The sequence below is a fragment of the Bos taurus genome, chromosome 1 (genome assembly GCF_002263795.3).
Source record: "Bos taurus isolate L1 Dominette 01449 registration number 42190680 breed Hereford chromosome 1, ARS-UCD2.0, whole genome shotgun sequence".
Taxonomy (NCBI): Eukaryota; Metazoa; Chordata; class Mammalia; order Artiodactyla; family Bovidae; genus Bos; species Bos taurus.
Genome location: NC_037328.1, coordinates 133,290,783 through 133,315,776, shown reverse-complemented (window position 1 = coordinate 133,315,776; position 24,994 = coordinate 133,290,783). Strand labels below are relative to the sequence as shown.

The following is a 24,994-nucleotide window of genomic DNA, read 5'->3' as shown; positions in this document are numbered from 1 at the left end:
GTAGTGACGCTTCCTAAGGCCCACTTGACTTCACACTCCAGGATGTCTGGCTCTAGGTGAGCGATCACATCATTGTGCTTATCTGGGACATGAAGATCTTTTTTGTATAGTTCTTGCAACTATACAAAAAAGTTGTAGAGTGCATTCTTGCTACCTCTTCATAATATCTTCTGCTTCTGTTAGGTCCATACCATTTCTGTCCTTTATTGTGCCCATCTTTGCATGAAAAGTTCCCTAGGTATCTCTAATTTTCTTGAGGACATGTCTAGTCTTACCCAGTCTGTTGGTTTCCTCTGTTTCTTTGCATTGTTCACTTAAAAGGGCTTTCTTATGCCTCCTTGAAATTCTCTGGAATTATGCATTCAGATGAGTATATCTTTCCTTTTATCCTTTGCCTTTTGCTTCTCTTTTCTCAGCTATTTGTAAGGCCTCCTCAAACAACCATTTTGCCTTTTTGCATTTCTTTTTCTTGGGGATGGTTATGATCACTGTCTCCTAGACAGTGTTACAAACCTCCATCCATAGTTCTTCAGGCACTCTATCAGATTTAATCCCTTGAATCTGTTTGTCACTTTCACTGTATAATCATAAGGGATTTGATTTAGGTCATACCTGAATGGCCTGGCGGTTTTCCCTATGTTCTTCAATTTACATCTGAATTTTGTAGTCAGCTCCCGTCTTGTTTTTGGTAACTGGTAACCACTGGAGCATTTGAAATAGGAGTGTGATTCACTGATTTGTATTGCTGTAAATGTGCTGTTTGAAAAATTACTGAAGTATGGAGAGGCAACATAGCAGAGAGACCAGTTAGAAGGCCATAATGGTAGTGCAGGTAATAGAGCTGGGTAATTTGGGCCAAGATTGTAGCAGGATTCTAATTAGAAGTGGTCAAAATTGAGAGAGGTTTTGGCAATAGGGTTGATAGGCCTTAGTGAGCTTATTGGAGGAGGAAATGGCAACCCACTCCAGTATTCTTGCCGAGAAAATCCCATGGACAGAGAAGCCTGGCAGGCTACAGTCCATGGGGTTGCAAAGATTCAGATATGACTGAGCGACTGAGCACAGTGAGTTTATATCCTAGGTATGGCCAACAAATATGTCAAGATGGCCATTGTGCTTTTTTGGACTTACAACCTACCAAGTTATCTGTAAAAAGATCTAATGCCCCCATAAGTTATTCCAGTTGTGTTACCAGCTATACTGGGTTGTCTGTGTATACAGTAAGGAATTCAGTTCAGTTCAGTCGCTTAGTCGTGTCCGACTCCTTGTGACCCTATGAATTGCAGCATGCCAGGCATCCCTGTCCATCACCAACTCCCGGAGTTCACCCAAACCCATGTCCATCAAGTCAGTGATGCCATCCAGCCATCTCATCCCCTGTCGTCCCCTTCTCCTCCTGCTCCCAATCCCTCCCAGCATCAGAGTCTTTTCCAATGAGTCAACTCTTTGCATGAGGTGGCCAAAGTATTGGAGTTTCAGCTTTAGCATCAGTCCTTCCAGTGAACACCCAGGACTGATCTCCTTTAGGATGGACTGGTTGGATCTCCTTGCAGTCCAAGGGATTCTCAAGAGTCTTCTCCAACACCACAGTTCAAAAGCATCAATTCTTCGGTGCTCAGCTTTCTTCACAGTCCAACTCTCACATCCATACATGACTACTGGAAAAACCATAGCCTTGACTAGATGGACCTTTGTTCGCAGAGTAATGTTTCTGCTTTTGAATACGCTATCTAGGTTGGTCATAACTTTCCTTCCAAGGAGTAAGCGTCTTTTAATTTCATGGCTGCAGTCACCATCTGTAGTGATTTTGTAGCCCCCAAAAATAAAGTCTGACACTGTTTCCACTGTTTCCCCATCTATTTGCCATGAAGTGATGGGACCGGATGCCATGATCTTAGTTTTCTGAATGTTGAGCTTTAAGCCAACTTTTTCACTCTCCTCTTTTACTTTCATTAAGAGGCTTTTTAGTTCCTCTTCACTTTCTGCCATAAGGGTGATGTCATCTGCATATCTGAAGTTATTGATATTTCTCCCGGCAGTCTTGATTCCAGCTTGTGCCTCTTCCGGTCCAGCGTTTCTCATGATGTACTCTGACCCTTGCTAGACCTCATCTACAGGGAAACAGAGGACCCTTAGTCCCACATGTAGAATGCCAACTGAATGAAGAACTTTGAGAGTGTCTCAGGTTCTCATGTCCTTCAGGCTGAATAACGGGTGGTGAGGCAGGCTTGGTGGTGGCCCTAGACTTGGACTTGTCAGCTCAGTCTAACAACCATATGTATGCCCAGAAAATACAAAGCAAGTCCTGAACAATCTCACTTGTTCTGTTACAGCAAATAATTCTGTTTATTCTCATCTCTCCTACTCTCAGATTTCTGACTCTGTGGTCAACCTCTATACCTACTTCTAGCCTTATTGTTTGGACACCCATTATGTCTCCCCGCTAGAACCTGGTTCTTACCTCTGCTTTCCTGTCTGATCTCAGCATCCTCTTTCCCAGCTCCCTACTCTCCCAAATACAACCTGTTAAAATTTTTTCTGCTGAAATTGTGGCCACAGAGGCCCACTAGAGGTGCTGGCTGAGACTTGTGCCCCAAGGATTGTTTTGTTTAGTTGGGTACTACTATGCAGCCCAGAAGACCACAACCTTTTGCCCGAAATTGACTTAAAGATATACAAGTGCTTCCTGCACTCTTCCAGTGGGCAGGCTCAGAGATTTGCTGAATCTGTGCAAAAGTGAACCAATGATCTTATTTATAGTATGATTTCAACTGAGATACATTAAGGTTGATTAAATAGAGGGCATCAATTGGCTCAATAAATAAGATATCAAAACTGTATCCAGGGCACAAACAGAAATGGGGAAGCACTGAGTTCTTCTGAGAGACACTTGAAAACTGAAAATCGTCAGCTCAAAATAATCTGCATTTCCTTCTTGCCTGTAGAAATTTCAACTGGGCTGTTCCAGATATTTCCATTTGCTCTGTTTCTCTCCCTCAGTTGAATTTTGGGGTGCTCCGCAGCATCTAACAGTTAATATATTAAGAAAATAACACTGAATTCCTGTTTTATGCTGTGCACTGGCTTCATATTGAGGATATGAGGATGAGTAAATTGCAGTGGCTTTCTGGCTTATTTCTACTTCTGCTTCCCTGATCCATCACACTGCCACCTGAATCCCATCATCTGTGTTCTTGAAAAACTTAGCAGTGCTATAAATGCTTAATGGAGAAGGCAATGGCAACTCACTCCAGTACTCTTGCCTGGAAAATCCCATGGATGGAGGAGCCTGGTAGGCTGCAGTTCATGGGGTCGCTAAGAGTCAGACACAACTGAGCGACTTCACTTTCACTTTTCACTTTCATGCATTGGAGAAGGAAATGGCAACCCACTCCAATGTTCTTGCCTGGAGAATCCCAGGGACGGGGGAGCCTGGTAGGCTGCCATCTGTGGGGTCGCACAGAGTCAAACACGACTGAAGCGACTTAGCAGCAGCAAATGCTTAATAAATGCCTTGTGAATAAATGGAAATTATTTCCAAGCTTCTTTTGTTCAGAAAATCTTTGCACTAAACTTTTGTATTTCTTTTCCTCCAAATCAAATCTCGTATTTCACACTTATTAATACATTAATTTTTTTTCTTGCCCTGATGCTTGACGCTCTTGCATGTTTACAGTCTTCTGCATTTTTCATTTCCTTCCTTGATTTAATCTTATAGGTCTCTTGTTCTAAAGAAAAAAATTAAACTACACGCTTGACTTTATGGCATGTCTTATGTATAGCTCTGCTTCTGGATATGATGCCATGTATGTATATGCCTTTAATTATTTCTCAGCTTTATTATTGAACAAGCCCATTGTCTTAATTATGGTTATAAAATTTGGTAATATACTTGTGGTCTAAAGTTGAGATAGGTAGCATTAACATTATTCATTGGTCCTTAAGGGTCTACATTTTACTTTATTAATGTATCTTATGTATTTTGTTTGGCTACTTTATGTGGCACAATTTCATTATTCACTAATAAACTTATTAAGTTATCACGGTTTCTGAAACACAAAATTGAGATTAAAAAAGAACCTTTTATGTTCTTTGTATCCAGGTTACTACAAAGAACTTCAGGGTTCTGTAGATTTATGTCCATCCTTCCTTTTTCACTCCTTCCGATCTTCCTTCCTTCTTGCCATCCTTCCATCTTTCTGTCCTTCTAGCCTTTTTTTCCCTTTCTTGTTCCTGCTTAGATTTGAGGTATTTCCTTCCCTATATGTTGAGAAATCTGAAATTATGGCAAGGACTCAAGTACTGTCTATCCCACCTCCTTTGCCTTTAATATGGCCATGGTGTAAGACAGAGGGGCTTTGATGTTAGAGAAAATTATGCTCAGTCAGTTTTTCCTCTTTCTAAGTATGTAATATGAGCAAGTTTTTTTTTTTTTTTTTAAACTTAGCCTCAGTCTACTCATCTGTGAAATAGAGATAACACTGTGTTCAGTGCTGGCATAAAAATACATTAGAAAATGCATTTAAGTGTTCAACACAATACCTAGCATATGAATACTTTTGAAGTGATAATACTAATCTTCCCTTTGCAAGTCCAGTTCAAGAAGGATCAGTCAACACAGCAGCATGCCTCTGCTTCTCCCTCCCAGGTATTCACACATACCTCTCCCCTGTGTCTAAGGAATACAGGCCCACGATAAGAGTACTCAAAGAAGTATTCCTAGTTCTCTTTCTTGCTGTCTCATTATCTGCTGATGATGGTAGCATAATCCCTGCAGAGGATGGTCTTTTGCCTGATGAATGACCATCTTGACTTTGCCAGTGGAGTCCTAGAGAGGATGTTCTTACTCTGAAAGTGAAAGTCACTTCAGTCATGTTCGATTCTGTGGTCCTATGGAATGTAGCTCTCCAGGCTCCTCTGTCCTTGTAATTCTCCAGGCAAGAATACTGGAGTGGATTGCCATTCCCTTCTCCAGGAGATCTTCCCAACCCAGGGATCAAACCCAGGTCTTCTGCATTGCAGGCAGATTCTTTACCAACTGAGCCACCAGGGAAGCCCACTTACTCTCAGCTCACTAGCACATTTTGGGTAAATGCTACTCCTTCATATGTGTGGCTCTTAAAATATACTTCTGGATATTCTAAAGGCTTAGGGTAAGATCATGGGAGAAAGTGGCTGAGACGGATTAGAGAACAAGATCAGTATATTTAACATTGTAGAGAAAAGGTCAAGAACCAAAGAGGCCAGGATATCAGATGGATTATCTATTTGACTGTCAAAATCAATAAGAAATAAACTAGAAATACTGTTGGAATGACAGTGAGCTAAAAGCTAAAATCAAGGAATGAAAGGGAGTGACTTTGGGGAGCCTTAAATCCTGCAATAAGGAAGGCAGGTGGGTGATAGAATTGAATGGTATGTGACTCAGAGCAGGGGATTTAGGGGGAGGGCAGGCAGAGAAGCAATGCAGAACAAGAAGGGCTTCTACCAGGCCTCATGTTTGAAGGGTGTGGAAAAGAGTCATCATCTAAGAGGGCTACAAGGAAAGCAGCATCCTCAGGGGAAAGTACAGATTCAATTTAAATAAGAAAGTAGAGGGAGTTGAAGAAAGTGTCAGAGAAGAGATCCAAGATCTGGGGAATTTGCTGATGTCTATACATGTGTTCGGAGAAGGCAATGGCATCCCACTCCAGTACTCTTGCCTGGAAAATCCTATGGATGGAGGAGCCTGGTAGGCTGCAGTCCGTGGGGTTGCTGAGAGTCAGACACGACTGAGCGACTTCACTTTCACTTTTCACTTTCACGCATTGGAGAAGGAAATGGCAACCCACTCCAGTGTTCTTGCCTGGAGAATCCCAGGGACGGGGGAGCCTGGTGGGCTTCCGTCCGTGGGGTCGCATAGAGTTGGACATGACTGAAGCGACTTAGCAGCAGCAGCAGCAGCAGCATACATGTGTTCTGTAGGGCCCAGTGATGGGTTACAATTTCTAGAGGTAGGATAGAAGCTTGGAGTCCATCGTCATCAGCATCTCTCCCTTGCATACATTCAAAAGCTTTCACCACCATACCTACCCACTCTTTGCCATAGTATCCATATACTCTGCTTTCTTTCCTATTAACCTAATTGCTTTGTAATTCTTTCTCTTACATCAGTTTTACCCTCTCTGAGTCATTGTTTTATACATGAAAATATGCTTGTATTGCATATTTAAAATATGCAATGTAAAAAATAATTCTCCTTGACTCCACCTTCCTATGACCTTATTTCAGTTAAACTTCACAGCAAAACTTCTTGTAAAATTTGTCTATATTCTATCAATAATTTCTGTCTTCGCATTCTTTTTTTTGTTTTTTTAACTCAGATCAGATCAGATCAGTCGCTCAGTCGTGTCCGACTCTTTGCAACCCCATGAATCGCAGCATGCCAGGCCTCCCTGTCCATCACCAACTCCCGGAGTTCACTCAGACTCACGTCCATCAAGTCAGTGATGCCATCCAGCCATCTCATCCTCTGTCGTCCCCTACTCCTCCTGCCGCCAATCCCTCCCAGCATCAGAGTCTTTTCCAATGAGTCAACTCTTCACATGAGGTGGCCAAAGTACTGGAGTTTCAGCTTTAGCATCATTCCTTCCAAAGAAATCCCAGGGCTGATCTCCTTCAGAATGGACTGGTTGCCAGTCATATTTCTGCTTCCCAAATTTCATCAACACATTTTTCTATACTTACCTGGTTTAACGTTCAGGAACAGAGTTAACCACTCTCTCCTCCTTGAAATACCTTATTCACTTTAAAATATTTGTCAAGAACTGTGCAATATCTTAGATTTTACCCTGTTTGTAAGCCAGCAGTTTAGCTTGCCAGTTTCATGAATGGTGTGAGGTGAATGTGATAACCACTACACTACAGAAACTCCATTAGTTTCATGAATGGTGGTAGAAGGCACAAGACTTATGGATCAGAGACAGGTAAATTGTCTGTAATAAACACAGCAATAGCAGTAGCCACAGTAGGAGTCTTTTTGTACTGGTTCCCTTAGCCCAGTCACTCTGAGGCAGTGTGAAAGGGGCCAAACTACAGCTACTGGCATGGTAGGTTGTGTTATTAGAAAGGCAGCCTGATCTTAGAGAATGCAAATCTTTTATGATGGGCAATTAGCATGCCTTCTCTTTGCTCCAGAGGGAGGCAGTATCAAGTGTTCCAAGGTCGTTTGCTATACAGACAGTCTTGAAAAAGATCATGTGGAACTGTCATATTATATAAAATATCTTATCACTGATTATCAAGACAGGCAGTGCCTTGCTTGCAATGTGTATAGAATCATGAGAGACCCATGGAGAACTGTCTCACAATTCCTCCCTTCCTGACCACTTCTTTTCTGTCTTCTCTGCTGATTCCACTTCATTCCCTCAGACTCTCAGTACTGTAGGTACTACTCTACTGTAGCCATTAGCTCATGTAGCTACTTAATTTAAATTTTCAACTATTCAGTTGCATTAGCCATATTTCAGGTGTTTGAGAGCCACATGAATGGCACAGATATATAAAATATTTCATCATCTCAGACAGTTCTATTGAACAGCACCTAGTCTTAGCCTTAGGTTGCTTCTTTCTTATTCTGTTCCTATATAGAAACATAGATTTCTGTAGAATCTTAAAGAATAAGATTTATTATAGGATATATATGTATTTCTTTTCTTTCTGTATTCCCTCCCTTGGTGATCTCATCTAGTCTCAAGGCTTTAACTATGAGTCTCGGATTTATACCAGCCTAAATCTCTCCCCAGAAGTCTAGGTTTAATTCTCTAACAGCATTCTGCACATCTTTATCTGAATGTCTAGTAGGCATCTCAAAAGTAACAGCCAAAATTGAGTTACTGACCACCTTGCCACCACTGATTCATCTCCCACCAATGAATTGGTTCTTCCTGCAGTCTTCCCAGTCTGAATTATCTCAGTTTTCTTCTTCCAATTGTTCAGGAAAAGAAACAACTGTTTTAAAAAAAAATCAACCCTTAGATTCACCCTTGACCTCTCTCTTTTCCACAAAGCTCTCACATGTGTCTCATTGGCTCTTGTTTCAAAATATATCCAGAATCTGACTTTTCAACTTTCCTCTACTGTCACTTGGTTCAAGCCAACATCATCTTTTGCCTGGAATATTCTAGGCAAATTTGGCCCCCTTTTTTGGGCTCCCTACTTCTACTCTCGTCCCTGTAGTCTGTTCCCATAAGAGCAACTAAAATGATCTTGTTTTAAAAGTAAGTCAGATCATGTAATTTCTCTGCTTAAAATTCCTTAGTAGCTTCCTATCTCATTCAGTAAAAGTCAAAGTCTAGTCACACTGGCATTCTCACCTTGCTAAAATATGAAGATGTGTTCCCACCTCAGAGCCTTTATAGTTGATATTTTTTCTGTCATGCCCCTTCCCTCCAACCAAGCTCCACACATGTGCTTTTTCCCTCATGATACTGACTTATTGAAGAGGCCTGGCCAGTTGTCTTAGAGAATGAGCCATATCATGAACTTCTCTGTTTACCTATGGTGGTTTAAAACTTATTTCTCTATTGCCTATATTTCCTATAAATGAATGTTAAATCTGAAAATTTGATTAAAGCTAAATATTCTTGGCAAGAAAAGTCCATGCGTGATATTCAGGTTTCATAATGCATCCAGTTGGGAGCTACGTATTATCTGATATCCCACCGTTAGTGATTCTAAGTTTAACTAAGGTGTTACGGTGGTGACTTTCAGATCCCTTCATTATAAATTTATATTTGTACCTTTGTGATTAACAATCTGAATGGTGAATGTTATTTTTTTAATCACATGATTTTTAAGAATAATTTTGAGCTATTTGTATTTTTTCAAATAAAATATTTTTTAGAGATCCATCCAATATATATTGGGTTGGCCAAAGAGTTCATTCAGTTTTTTTCTGTAAGATGGCTTTAGTAGGGCTCAGTGTATTTAACTTCATTCAACACAATTTTGTTAGGTTGTATTGTTACAGCTGTCGTATCAGCGCTCATTTTTCAGAAAACTCACCAAAATAGGTGAATTTTTGTGTAGCCATTTTAATATTGAAAATGGAAGAAAAGAAGCAGTTATTTTCAGCATATTATGCTTTATTATTTCAAGAAAAGTAAAAACACAACTGAAATGTAAGGAAAGATTTTTGCAGTGTATAGAGAAGGTGCTGTGACTGAACATGTCAAGTGAAAAGTGAAAGTGAAAGTCACTCAGTTGTTCGTGTCTGACTCTTTGCGACCCCATGGACTATGTAGTCCATGGAATTCTCCAGGCCAGAATACTGGAGTGGGTAGCCTTTCCCTTCTCCAGGGGATCTTCCCAACCCAGGGATTGAACCCAGGTCTCCTGCATTGCAGGTGGATTCTTTACTAGCTGAGCCACAAGGAAAGCCAAAGAATACTGGAGTTGGTAGCCTATCCCTTCTCCAGCAGATCTTCCCAACCCAGGAATTGAAGTGGGGTCTCCTCATTGCAGGTGGATTCTTTACCAACTGAGCTATGAGGGAAGCGTGAACATGTCAAAAGTGGTTTGCAAAGTTGCATGCTAGAGATTCTTTGCTGGACGATGCTTTATAGTAGAACAGTTGAAGTTGATAGTGATCAAACTGAGACATTAATTAAGAACAATCAACACTACACTAAGGGACCCAACTTAGTCATTTACACCAGCTTGGTTATGTTAAATTGCTCTGATGTTTGGATTCCGCGTAAGTTAAGCGAAAAAGAACTTCTTAACCATATTTACACATGTGATTCTCTACTGAAACATAACCAAAACATTCAGTTTTTTAAGACAAATTGTGATAGGTGATGAAAAGTAAATACCGTACAATAATGTGGAACAGAAGAGATCATGGGGCAAGTGAAATGAACCACCACCAACCACACCAAAGGCCAGTCTTTATCCAATGAAGGTGATGTTGTGTATATGATGGGATTGGAAGGGAGTCCTCTATTATGAGCTCCTTCCAGAAAACCAAACGATTGATTCCAGCAGGTACTGCTCCCAGTTAGACCAACTGAAAGCAGCAGTTGATGCTAAGTGTCCAAAATTTGTGAATAGAAGCTCATAATCTTTCATCGGGATAAGCAAGACTGCATGTTTCTTTGATAACCAGGCAAAAACTGTTACAGCTTGACTGGGAAATTCTGATTCACCCACCATATTCATCAGATATTCCAACTTCAGATTTCCATTTATTTCAGTCTTTAAAAAGTTCTCTTAATGGAAAAATTTCAATTCCCTAAAAGACTGTAGAAAGCACCTGGAACAGTTCTTTGCTCAAAAAGAGAAAAAGTTTTGCGAAGATAGAATTATGAAGTTGCCTGAAAAATGGCAGAAGATACTGGAACAAAACATTGAATACATTGTTCAGTGAAGTGCTTGGTGAAAATGAAAAATATGTCTTTTATGTTTATTTTAAAATGGAAGGAACTTTTTGGCCAACCCAGTAAAGCAGATAACAGCAGAGCTATTCTAATTGCAGTGGGAAATGGCTAGTATTGGCAGCTTCCAAGGGAACTCTGACGAGCTGTTTGTAATTCACAGAGCCCAGCCAAGCGCTGGAGGAAGCGAGGCCTGAAGAAGGTCCATGAAGTCTGAAGGTGGCCTCTCGCCTTATGAGAGAGGTTCGGCGTGCTTTGTGCTAGAGCAGTGTGTCACTTCCTGGGAAAGCCGTGGTTATGGATGGTCACCAGAATGGCACTTGGTTTTTCCCTGGCAGTCCACCCACTGCTTTTGGTTGTCTGGGTGCTGTCTTTGACATTCTATCTGTTCTGCAGATGTTAAGATTTGAAATTACTTCATTTTTAGTGTGTGTTGGGCTGCAGTCTTTTCCTTTTTTTCCGGCTTCAGTTGGAAACTCTTCATCCACAAAGAATTCCAGAATCAGACATTATTCATCTTGTGTCTGGAACACTAAAATCTCATGAGCTTCCATGTCTTACCTCTTTCCACCTTTAAAATATTGAAAATACTGTCACAGCTGAAGTCAGTTTTATTATTTGCTTGCTGCTTGCTTCCCTTATGCACCTTTATCATAGAGCTTTAATGTGCCTTAGTAAAGAGCTGAACAAGTAAATTTGGTATGTCCACAGATTGTATCTAGGATGTATGCCATGATTTTAATTTTCATGAAAAGGTGTTTTCCTGTCTTAAGTGGAAACGGCAGATGATAAACTATAATTGTCTCACTTTTGTTTTAAAAATTGATAAATATTTGTAAAATTCCACATGTCTATTTATGTGTATGATTATGTGTGTGTTGAAAGTCAAAAAGGGGAAAAATCTTCATATTGATACTGTCTCTGGGTGTGATCTTTATTTTCCTCTTTGTATTTTCTCTTTCTCTTTTTTTTCCCAGCAGTCATGTCTTATATCTCAGTCATTACTTTTACAAAGATTAAAACTGTTGTTTAAGAAATAAGCAGTTATAACTTCAATCTGTCAAATCCAAGCTATGTTCAAAGCAGTTTCAGACTCCTCCTCAGCTACTGCCATCCATGCCATCTTTGGGGATTTTTCCCTGGTCTGTTATCGTCCCATTCAAGCAAGTTTCCCCCTGACTCAGGCTTCTATTTATTTTACTCAGGTTCCTGGTCATCACCTAGAATTGTCCACTTGCCTCTGGAGAGCTTCTCTGATCACTTGTACCGCAATAAACTTGTCAGAAAAAGAAAGATGGATGTAAAAATTATGTTCTAAAAGGAACTGTCACGAGAATGTGATTTCCATCAAGGCCCAGAAGTGCCCCCCAGTATACCCCTGTATACCCCAGTTGAATGGATTGATTTATTCTTCTTTGCCTCATTTATTTTGTAAGTTCCTACAGTCAGGAGCTTTGCTTGTTTTCTGTGATACCCTAAACATTTCAGGTACTTAGTATACATTAACAAATAGTCCTTTTTTCTTTTTAAAGATCCATAATTACCTAATAAAACTGAATGTAGGATCTGTTGTCAGCTTTGGCCAGAATTTGTACTTGCACAGGGATACGGAAAAGAACAGGATTTAAAGATAACTTGTGGACTTCCCTGTGACTCAGTGGTAAAGAATCTGCCTGCCAGTGCAGGAGGCCAGGTTCAATCCCTAATCGGGAAAGATCCCACATGCTGTGGAGCAACTAAGCCTGTGCACCACAACTTTTGAGCCTGTGCTCTAGAGCCCGGGAGCCACAACTGCTGAGCCCATGGGAGGCTCCACAGCAAGAGAAGCCACAACAGTGAGTAGCCCCTGCTCCCCATACCTAGAAAAAGTCCATGCAGCAACAGAGACCCAGCACCAAAAAGAAAGAAATTTTAAAAAAGAAATAAAGATAACTTACATTCAGATTGTGCTCATAGATTTGTGATCACAGGTAGTCACATAAGCCTTTGAGCTGCCTTCATTTACAGCCTCACTGATTCTCTTCTGAAATCTCTGTGCAGAGCCCTTCTACCACCTCTGCCTGGCATTGGTCTTGCTTCCCCAGCTCTGTCCTCCGCAGTGCTACACCGTGATACGCCCACAGTGTAAACCTGACTGAGTCCCCCCACCCCCACTGAAGCCGCTCGGGAGTCTCTGATGCTGTTGCCTCTTCCCCACCCCTTTAGTGGTAGCACCTAGAAGCCTCTCTTCACACTTGACATTGAAATAACACCAAACTCCCAGGAGCTCCTCATATCTCCCAGGCCACTTCCTGCCTGGCCCTCTTTATCCACAAGGCATCTTCCATTTCTTTCAGCAGCCACTGCTTCTGCTCCATTCCAAACTGGGCTTGGCAGTCCTGCTCTCTGGGGTGCCTTCCTTGATATAAAAAATATTCTTTTCTCTGCCTACTTACACTGTAAGCTCGCTTGAGGCAAAATTATAGGATTTGTAGTTTACTTGTCTTGAAGAGTACCTGGCTTGTAGTAGCATCAAATGTTTATTAAACTGGGTTGTATATATGTTCTTCTAAATCATCCAAATGATTTTCATCTACAGAATGTGATTTTATCTTTATATGATCTGCTCCAAAATAAGAAAAGCCTTAGAAAAGGGAAATATATGAATCAGAGTAACTTAGAGTACTAGCAGCAATGGAGATAGCTATTGTTGATGTTTTGGAATGTATTATAGAGAATTTTTTAATTATACAATGGTCAAAGTTTAACCACCAGACTTCCCAGGTAGCTCAAAGGTAAAGAGTCCACCTGCCAATGCAAGAGATGCAGGAAACTCCAGTTGGATCCCTGGGTCAGGAAGATTCCCTGGAGAAGGAAATGGCAACCCACTCCAGTATTCTTGTCTGGCAAATCACGTGAGCAGAGGAGCCTGGTAGGTTACAGTCCATGGGATTGCAAAGAGTCAGACAGGACTGAGTGAGTGAGCGTGCTCACATGCACAAAGTTTAACTTCATGATTTGCCACTTAGAGCCAATACTCAGAAATCGGTAGTTTTGCAAATGACATGCATTAAAAATTAATAGCCAGTTCAGGGACTTCCCTGGTGGTCCAGTGGCTGAGACTCCGTACTCCTAATGCAGGGGGCCCAGGTTTGATCCCTGGTCAGGGAACTAGGTCCCACATGCTACAACTCAGAGTTCACATGCCACAACTAAACCTCTTGTGTGCCTCAGCTAAACACCGGCACAGCCTAATAAATAAATATTTTTAAAAAATTAATACCCAGTTCATTGTGCTTCCCCTATCAAAAAAATACAGAATAGTTTTTAGGTAAAATATTGCTTTTTTGTAATTCAAGGCAAGAAAGAATGTTTTGCTTTTCTTGTGTTCCCTAGACCCCAGAACCATCACTTGTCCTGTTTTTCCAGAAGAGAAGGCGAATCCCAGTGAGAGCATTGACTTGACCATCTTACTGAGCTTGTCAGTGCAGAAGTAGAAGCTGGACGAGGAACTCCTGCCTGCCCACCTGGTGCTTTTTCCCTCAGCCACATTTCCTCCTCCTCCACTGGAGTAAAGAAAAAAGTAAGTCTTTAAGCACTTCCTAGATCCTGTATGCTCAAATTAGGCCTGCTGCTGAGATGCTCTTAAAAGTAAAGACATCAGCGTTAAACCTAGAACATTGTTCTTTCATGTTCATATATATAATTTCTTTGAGCATCAGAAAAATATTGCCTTCTATGAGATTTCTTATTTTCTCAACAATTTTTGAAGTGAACCCAACAGATAAAATATTCCAGGTCTCCTTTTTTTAGCCTACAAGTAGCTCTGTAGTATATGTTTTTGTATCCCTCTAAATTGTTCTCTTGGGATCAGTTTCCATACTGAGTCATCCACTACAGAGTGCCGGTGTTTTCCAGGCAGACTATCTTATTATTTCTAAATGACTCATTCCTTCTGAATCATCACACCTTATGTACTGTGTTTTTAAAAAAAAAAAAAAGTTTTAAGCACTTTTCTACAATTTTTCCTTATCTAGTCTCCAGAATGTCCTATTTAAATAACACGGATATTCAAACAGTCGTCCCTTGCGTCTATGATTTATGCAGATCATTTTCTTCTTGAACCCTTTCATCAGCTGAGATAAGTGGTGGAAGTTCTTTACCTCATACTCTCTGCTCCAGGTGTTTCCTGAAATAAAACACACAAATAGCAACATAAAAAATTGTGTAACATCATTCTCTATTTTCCATCATTATATGTATGCTGTTTAAGGTTTTATTAACTCCTCAAATTTCTACATGAAATTAGGGAGAAACATGTACAAAACAAAAGTATAGTTTTAATGTTTATTGGTACACAAACTCTTCGGAATTGAGAATGTTGGAAGAATGTAGCACTTTGCTCCCTTGACTTCCATGTCACATTTGGCTGGTTCTCTTCCTGCCTTTTGAAAATGCAGTCTCTGTCTCCTTCCTTGCATCCTTCTCTTCACCCTATACATATCAGCCTTCCTCAGAGTTTTGTCTTTGTCTTATTTCTCATTCTGTGCAGATCAGTCTTGTCCACTCTTGTGACTTTAAAACCTTTATCTGACACTTACTCCCAAGTTTTTATTTTCAACTCCTGTCTCTTTACTGCCATGTATATTCATCTGAATGGGAAGTATCTCTTCGGGATGCCCTATGAAAACAGCCCATGCCTGAAGCTGAATTTCAGTTTTCTCACCCCCCTTCCATCACATTAGCTAAATAAAGGGTAAAAATTATGTGACCATCTCAACAGGTTCAGAATAAGATATTTAACAGAACTAAATCACCTCATGAGATTTTTTAAAAATCTCAACAAACTAGAAATAGAACTTTCTCAATCTGATAAAGGATATCTACTAAAAAATCTGCAGCTCTCATCATGGTGAAAGACTGAGTACTTTTCCCTAAGATCAGATACAAGGCAAGGATTTCTGAACTCATATTTCTAGTCAGTATTGTTCTGAAGATTCTAACCAGTGCAATGGTCAGTAAGGCAGTAAGTATTGGAAAGGGAAAAAGTAAAACTCTCTAGTATCAGACAATACGGTAGTCTATATGAAAAATCCCAAGGAATTTACCCTCCCCCAAATTCTTTAATAAATGAATTTAGCCCAGTGGCAAGTGATAAGATCAATATACATAAATCAACTGTATTTTTCTATACCAACAACAAACACGGTGGAAAATGAAATTAGTATAACTACCATTTGTATTAGCATCATAAAACATGAAATATTTGGAAGTAAATTTAATGAAAGGCCTATAGACATTGCTTAGAGAAATGAAAGAGCATGTAAATACATGGAGAGATACATTTATGTTCATGGATTATAATGATTGGAGACTTGATATTGTTAAGGTCTCCATTGTCACCAATGATTTAGATTAAATGAAATTCCAGTCAATACCCCTGCATATTTCTTTGTGAAAATAGGCACAGTGATTCCAGTATCACTATGGAAGTGCAGAGGACCTAGAATAGCCGAAACAATTCTGAAAAAGAAGAAATGGTGCATTTACATTATTATCTTAAGGCTTACTATAAAGCTACAATAATTAAAACAGAATGGTATTGGTATATACAAAGACAAAAGAATAGAGAATCCAGAAATAAGTCTATATGTATGGTGATTTGCTTTTCAACAGAAGCTCCAACACAGTTCAGTAGGGACAGGATAGTCTTTTGAACAAGTGATGCAGGATAATGTTGAAATTCAGCCTCATTCCATACATGAAAATTATTTCAAAATAGATCAGAGACACTTGAAACCCCTAAAAACCTTAAGGCATCTATGACCTTAAGATAGACAGAAATCTTAAGACAGGATACAAATTTATTAACTACACAAGAGACTTTGATTAATTGGATTAATAAAATGATTAGAATTAAAATTGGAATTAAAATCTCCTATTCTTCAAAAGCTACTGCTCAGAAACTGGATAGGAAAGCCACAGACCAAGAGACAATATCTACATCTAAAATATGTAAATGAGCTTTTAGAACTCAGTAGTCAAAAGCAACCCAAAAGATTTGAATAGAAACTTAACCAAAAAAAGAATTGTATATGAATTGCTAATAATAAGCATATGACACTTTGTTGTAGAGCAGAAACTAGCACATTATAAAGCAACTATACCCCAATTTTTAGAAAAGCTTATAAAAATTGCTCAACATCATTAGTCATCAGGGAAATGCAAATTAAAACCACAGTGGGATACCACTTCACACCTGCTAAAATGGCTAAAATTAAGGAAACTGACAAGTATCCAAAAGGTTGTAGGGCAATAGAGCTCTAGAGTGTTGCTGATGGGACCATAAAATGGCAGAACCACTTTGAAAAACTATTTTACAGGTTTTTATATAACGTACACTTCTCATGACTCATTAATTCCATTGTTAGTTACCCAAAAGAAATGAATGCTTATTGACAAAAAAGACTTTTACTTGAAAGTTCTTAGCAGTTTTAATTCATAATAGTCCAAACTAGAAACAACCCAGATGTCCATTAACTGAATAGATAAGATGAATTTGGGTGTATTTAATTATATAGTAGGATATCTGCTAAGCAGTAAAAAGGTATATTCTATTGATGCATGCAATAACATGGATGAATCTCAAAGCCATTATGCAAAATGAAGGAATCCAGACTGAAAATGTGTGTACATCTCGTATATACACATCTTCAGTCATGTGAAGGTCTAGAACTGGCAGAATGCATCTATAGTGATAGGACTCAGATGAGCAGTTGTCAAATATTGCAAGGGCACAATTGATTGGGAGGGGCACAGAAATAGTTTTAGGGCAATGTAAATTTTCCCTCTCTTCTAGAACAGTGGTTCTTGCTAAATTTCCTTGAACTATTCATCTAAAATGAACATTTTTACTCTGCGAATTATACATCGGTAAAGCTGATTTAAAATAAAAGTGAGACTCTAAGAGCTGAGTGGCTTCCCAGGTAGAGCTAGTGGTAAAGAACCCACCTGTCAATGCAGGAGGTGTAAGAGGTGCGAGTTTGATGCTTGGGTTGTGAAAATCCCCTGGAGGAGGGCGTGGCAACCCACTCCAGTACTGCCTGGAGAATCCCATGGACAGAGGAGCCTGGCAGGCTACGGTCCATAGGGTCGCAAAGAGTCAGACATGACTGAAGCGACTTAGCAGGCACTCAGAGAGCTGAGAGGAAGATCTGTTTTGGAGTAGCATTTGTCAATTAGTGAAGACGGGGAGTGTTTGAAAGTTTGAAAGGAATAGAATTCTTTTGTCAATTAGTGGGCTTCTCTGTAAGGTGATCATGTGATCAGATGGGCTTTCTAATCTCCAGAAGAAGAATTCTTTAATAGTGGGGGCTGGGAGCTGGAGATAATAAACCTGGTTTTGGTGACTGACCTGGACTTGAGCTGGGATAAGGAGGCTGGTGGGCTTATTCAGAAAGTAGACCTTTACTCAATTTTTAGTCCTTTACCACCCTTTTTATGTGTGATGGCCTGAGGTTGGTGTTTTTCTGGTTCAGGTTTTTTCACCAACAAATAGGATTCCTGTCTTAGCAGAAAAGGAGGGATGATTTTCTGAGTTTGTGGAGTAAGGGTCGGGAGAACTCTATTCCTTTCAAACTTATAAGCACTCCCCTTGTGGTCTGTCCTCTACCCTAGCCCATTTTCTGTGATTTTTGGTACCTCCTAACCTGGGCCTTCTGGGGTTGTGCAGGGGGAGTTGGTGTGTTTGTCATTAGTATCCCTTCCTCCTCTACTCTGCTAAGTCACTTACTATCCCGCTGCAGTTTTCTGTCTTCATATACAGTGATTTGGGGTTACTGACGTCTCTTAGGTTCTTTGAAGATCGAGTTTACATTCCTATTTTTGTTCTTAATGTTTGAAGGAGACCTTAAAACTGTAAAATCCGTACTGTACATTTTCAGCCTTACCAATACCAAAGTCCTGCTACTTCTCCAAACACACAAAGCTCTCTCTTAATTATATAGTAGAATATCTGCTGTATCTCTGTACCTTTGTTGAATTCCTTTTTGCTTATATGCATGTGTGTGCTCAGTTGTGTCTGACTCCTTAAGACCCCATGGACTATAACCTGCCAGGCTCAATGGGATTTTCCAGGCAAGAATATTGGAGTAGGTTGCCATTTCCTTCTCTAGGGGATCTTCCCCACCAGTTAAATCCCATCTTCACCTGCTAAGGCTCTCATCCTTCAAAATCCAGTTCTCCCTCCTAACTTTTCTTGTTGGCTGCCTCTGTTTCACAAGAAATCCACTTCATTGGGATGTTTGTGCTGAAGGAATACCAGGAGCCACTGGAGAGTACTTGTTAACATAGTCATACACCAATTAACATGGAAGTAATAGGGATTGTTGAGTGAACGCTGAACCACTTAGAGTGCATATGAACCACTTAGACAGAAATTGGGAAAACAGACTCTGGCCCATTGTGGAGATGAAGGAACAGAAAAGATGAAAGGCTTGGGGGAAGTGGGCAGGCAATGCGCAAAAAGACCTGAAGAGGAATAAATGTAAATATTCAAAATATCATCTCTTAATTTCCCTCCCTCTCTGCTTTCTACCCCTGATATAACATGTTTAGACTGATATTACATCAAATTGAACATTGTAAAACACTCGTTTCATGTGCCATTTAGAAAGAAAAATCTCAAACTAGAATACAACGCTTTCTTATCATTTAGGACTCTTTTTACTTAGTTCTTTTGGACTTCTATTGACAGGTATTTTTAATTATACATACCTCTTGTGCATACATAGTCTTTGGAACTATGCCATAGTCTTTGGGGTTTGTTGGTTTTTGAAATCTCACTTACTGAGGTTACCAGTGACCTTCACACTGGCAAGTCCAGTGGGTAATTTTTGTTTTTCCTTGATCTCTCGGCAGCACCAAATCACTAATGATGTCCATTTTGAAAGTTTCTCCTTCAACATCCTTGAGAGTTGTTTCTTGGGATCCCTCCTAAGAATTCTGTTCTTCTCTTTAACCCAGAAATGTCTATGGTCCTCAGCCCAGAGCCCTTCTCACTTATGTGCACACACTCTGAGTGACCTCTCAGAGCTGCCTCTCCCACCCAGATCTTGCTGCTGACCTGAAGGTTTTTACATTCACATTTCATCCACTCATCACCACTTGGATGATCCATGTGTGTTACCTCTTCAAACAACACATTCAGAATAAAACCCTTCATGTTTTCTATGACCACCTCCCATGAAACAAAAACAAAAAACATGTTGGAAGTGATAACATTAGTCCTCCAAGTACCTAAATCAGAAACCCAAGATTCCTCCCTTTTTACTCTCTCCTCCTCCTCCTCTTCTGTGAATTCTTTCTCACTGACTATTTAATCAGTGCCTTCCTGTTTATTAACTTCTGCCACCTACTTGGTTTAGAGTCTTAGCACTTATTACATGGATTATTACATTAGCCTTCTAATTGATTTCCACACTTTCACTCAACTGCTGGAATGTCTTTCTCAAACATAAACTTTACCATGTTACTTCCCAGCTTAAAAGTCTTTGTTTCTTTTCCCATAGTTTTCAGAATCAAGTTCAGACTGCTGAGGTTAGCACACAAGACAGTCTGTGGCCCAGTTCCTGCTCCTCTCTGGTTGCCTCCCCTCTTGCCTGTCTGTACCCTCCCCATCCCACCTCACCCCCAGTGAAATCAGCTGGAACTATCATTGTTCTGAACTCACCGTGCCATGTTAGGCCTCTGAGCCTTCACATGTATGTTTCCCTCTAGAGTATTCTCCCTCTCCTTCTTATCTAATTCTCATTAGTTAGAATTTAGAACTCAAGAATAGGTACATACATCCCTTATTTGGGGAAGCCGTTCCTGACTTTGAGGTCTGATTTAGACACTCTCTTTTAAAATGGACAAAAGGGCTTGAAGAAAGGATTTGTGAATGAACACAAAATGTCTACTAGCTAAATAGATGTTTAGGTGCAGATTGAAATATGCACTTCATTTCTTCATCTTATCAAATTGGAACATGGAAAGATGGGCCTACTCCTACACTGATATTGGAAATATAAATTTGCCATTTTTCTGGAGAGCAGAGTATGTTTCTAGAACCATTAAAAATAATAGGCATATACACACACTCCTTTTGGCTTAGCATTTTACACCTTGGAATATATCCTAAGAAAATAACTTTTTTGTAAAGCATACTTACACAAAATTTCATGATGTTTATTCATAAAAATATTAACAATGGTTATTTCTGAATTGTGATATGAGTAATTACAGTGTTTTTCTAACTTTTCTGATAACATGTTTTTACTATGAGAGCAATATGGAAAAGAGAACCCCCACCTTTGTGCTCCTGATCCATGCTGTACTTGCCTCCCTGTTGCCCTGATTAAACAGTGAGTGTGCTGAGGGCCATCACCAAGAATTATTCAGCATCATCCCACCAACATCTGGCTCAGAGTAGAAAATGCTGGATAAGTGAGTTATACCAGTAACAGCTAACAGTTATTGAGTATTTCCGGTGTCTTAGGCATTGTTCTAAGCATTCAACATATTCACTTAATCCTCATGAGATGGTTACTATTTTTATCTCTGTTTTGCAGGTGAAACAGGCTGATAAAAGTTAACCAACTTCTGTAAGGCCACATAGCTGTTGGTGGCAGGCTTGGGATTCAAACCCATGCAGACTGGCTTTTACTGAGAGACATAAGATAGCATCATAGTTCTGAGTTAGATTGTATCTCTGATTAAGAATAATTGGATTAGATTCCATGTCTAGGATTCCAGAGGTACAATTGGGCATCAGTTGAGTCATGATCTAAACAAAAAGGCAGAATTTGATACCCACAGAATCTGAACCAAATACCAGGAGAATAATCTTCATTTATTTTACCTTAAAAAAAAATTATTTTACACTGTAAACTTCTTATTGAAATTGGTCCCATCCCTTGGGATTTAGTTTTATGTTCCCTCTCTGTGATATTCATGTCCCTTCAAAATTTAAACTCAAAGACCTAAATTTTTAATTAGTTCTTTAGCTCTTCCTCCCACCACTTTTTCTCAGTAAGATTACTTATGACAGGGTCATCAGATTTCATTTTTAAAACCTGTCAGTCTTCATTTTTTTTATATCTTCTCTTTTTTTTCTTCATATTTTCTTTTAAAGTCTCAGAATTTCTGAAAGCTGCCTTCCTACTAACTGGGACTATACTGCATAATATGGTGGCCTCTAACCACATATGGGTTTCAAAGAAATTATTGGAATTAATAAGAATAGACAAAATATTTAAACACTACTTCTCTAGGGACATATGGGGCTGATCAGTAGCACAGGATAAGATGTTCAACATCATTAGCTAGAAGGGAGATGTAGGTTAAAGCTCCATTGAGATAATACAGTACACTATTAGAATGGCTAAAGTAGAAAATACTGGCCGTCACAAATGTTGAAGAGGATGTGGAATTAGCCATCTCTCTCATGCATTACTGGTGGGAATGTAAAATGGTGTAGCCACTCTGGTAAATAGTTTGGCAGTTTCTTTTAAAAATATGCTTAACATTCAACCTAACAATCAGACTTGTAAATGTGGTTATTTACCATAGAGGAATGAAAATCATGTTTATACAAAAACAGCAGCTTTATTTGTAATAACCCAAACTGTAAACAACATAAATATCCTTAAACAGGTGAATGGGCAAACAAATTGTGGTATATCCATACAGTCAATAGACTCAGCAATAAAAAGGGATGAACTGTTGAAATGTTCAGTAAAGTGAATGACTCTCAAAATCATTGAGTTCAGTGAGAGAAACCAATATCAAAAGCTTAAACACTGTGTGCCTTGCATGAATGTTCTTGAAATGACAGAATCACAATGATACAGGACAGTTTACTGTATGACTACAAAAGAGTGGTGTGAGAGGTTCTGAAGAGCGAAGGGGTAGTTCTGGATCCTGATTGTGGTGGTACATACTGTAAAAGGAAGGGAGAAAGAAAAGAAAAGGAAGGAGTGAGTCATATAAAACTGGTGAAATCTAAATAAGGTCTGTTAATTGTCGGCTTCCTGCCTTTGATCCTTGTGGTGTGGTGATATAGGATGTTACCATTGGAGGAAACTGGGGGAAGGGCACACAGGAACTCCGTATATTATTTTTGTAACTTTTCTGTGAGTCTAAAATAATTTCAAATTTTAAAATGTTTAACTAAATAAAATTAAAATTCAGTGCTTCAGTTACAGTAGCTGCGTTTAAAGTGCTCAATAGCCACATGTGGCAGATGCAGCCATATCATGGCAGACATGGAATGTTTCCATCAACACAGAAAGTTTTTCTAGGCAGCACTGGCTAAAAGCCTATGTCTGACTCTGGCAGTATTCTCTCCCTTGATTACTTCAAATTCTAACACCACAACAATACTTCCTTGTATTTTCTGTCATATTACCTTATTAACTGGTTGTTTTGCTCATTTTCAAACCTAGAGAAAGATTTCTCTTTAGTTTCTCAAATTTCAGAGAAATAAAAGAGTCTTATGTCACTTTAGGAATTTATCTGACAACTGTTGTAATAGTTTAAATTTAATATTTAAATATACAATTTAATCTGGATATTTAAATTGTCTAACAGTTCTGTATTTTGCTTCAGGACCAGTTTTATCACCCATATTAAGATACAGTCCTGGGACTTCCCTGGAGATCCAATGATTAGGACTCCATGCTTCCACTGCAGGGGGGCACAAGTTCTATCCCTGGTCGGGGAACTAAGATCCCACATGCCATATAGCATGGCCAAAACAAACAAAAATGATATAGTCTTATTAGCTCTCATACAATTATCCTAATATACTTTCTTGATAGTGTCCTTTGATTTTCCTTCTCTTTTATCCTTACCCAAAAACTCTTCAAAATCATGGTTTTCTGAAAAGGTGCATAGTTTTTTGTGTTTGGTGCTATTTCTTCCCTGTCTCCTGGATGTACATCTTTTAAAAATGTATTTCCTTCCATTGCTACATTCTAGTCTTCTGCCCCATAACACTTATTCCTCTTAGGCACTTTTGTATTTTCACTTAAGAATTATTGGGTAGGTACTCCCTTGTGGCTCAGCTGGTAAAGAATCTGCCTGCAATGTGAGAGACCTGGGTTCGATCCCTGGGTTGGGAAGATCCTGTGGAGAAGGGAAAAGCTACCCACTCCAGTATTCTGGCCTAGAGAATCCCATGGGGTCATAAATTATAGTCCATGGGGTCACAAAGAGTCAGACACGATTGAGTGACTTTGACTCACTCCCTTTACTATGGATCTTCTTTATACTTGAGCTTCAGCCAACCTGCATGATATTCAGCTTTATAGTTTTATATGAGCCACCATCTTGGATTTGAAGGCAAGGCAGTAGAGGACAAAACAATGGCTCAAGATCCATTCACATAGCAATAAAGTTGAGACACTGCAGGAAAAGAAGAATGAGGGTGAAACACTGAAGAAAAACCACAAAGAAAGAAAGAAAGAAAGGAGTGTTGGAATTATGATTTATATGTTTGTGGAAGGAAAATCTGAATATTATAGTGATATCAGTGTTCCTTCAAAATAATTCATAAGTTTACTGTAATTATAATCAAATTCCTATCATAGTTTTCTTAAAACCTGACAATGCAGAAATTCATCTGGAAGACCATCAAAGAATGTTGGAACATAAAAAGGAATCATAATTCAAAATATGAGGGAAAAAGTCAGATAATAAAACTTAATAAGACAATAGTAATTATGATAGTATAGGATTGGCATAATAAAAGAGTAATAATCATTGAATCTAAAGAGCCAAGAAATATATCCTAAACAGTATAAGAATTCAACAAAACAAAGGGTTTTTCATGAATTAATTGTATTAACTATTAACCATATCTTATTTCACTGTCTCAAATACAGAAATAAGCAAAAGATTTGAATAGAAACTTTACCAAAAAAGAAATATAACAAATAAGAAAAATAAACGGAATTTTCTGGGATTGAAGAAATAAAAATGAAAACAGTCAAGTTCTGTTTCTCATTATTAAATGGGTAACTGTTTTTATTGTTAAAATACCAGTGCAATTCTTGGTATTGTTAAACTGACGCTGTCTTTCTCTGCTGTTGTCATCTCCTACCTGTCCTTGTCTTAGTCCGCCTTTCTTGATGCAGTAGTATTGTACACTTTTATTCAGCAAGTCATATTGGCTCTACCTTTTAAATATATTCAGCGTTTAAGATCCCCTGGAGGAGGGGAAGGCTACCCACTCCAGTATTCTGTCCTGGAGAAGTCCATGGACTGTATAGGCCATGGGATTGCCAAGAGTCAGACACGACTGAGTGACTTTCACTTTCACTTTGCCTCTCCTGGTTCAGGCCCCCCAGCCTTCTTACCTCATTTACTGATATAGCTCCTACCTTGTTTCCTTATTTCCTGTCTTGCTCCTCTGCAGTCTCCTCTGAACACAGAAGCCAAAATTACCAATTTAAAAACGTAAGTCTGATCGTGTCATTCCTCTGCTCAGTAGACATCAGTTGTTTCCCAGCTCACTCACAGTAAAGCCAAATTCATCATAATAGTCTGCAGGCTCTGCA

The 24,994-nt window shown here is 39.2% G+C and overlaps 1 protein-coding gene across 4 annotated transcripts in view; it reads left to right on the top strand.

Moving 5' to 3' along the window:
- PPP2R3A (protein phosphatase 2 regulatory subunit B''alpha) overlaps positions 1-24,994 on the top strand; it is a 233,030-nt gene that overhangs the window by 34,225 nt on the left and 173,811 nt on the right. For 2 of the 4 annotated variants that reach the window (XM_024996309.2, XM_059889116.1), the window contains exon 2: positions 13,791-13,977. The gene's annotated coding sequence lies outside the window, so the exon portion shown is untranslated. Of the gene's footprint in view, positions 1-13,790; positions 13,978-24,994 lie in introns of those variants that run through there. The other 2 variants (XM_024996316.2, XM_059889121.1) reach the window with 2 other exon arrangements.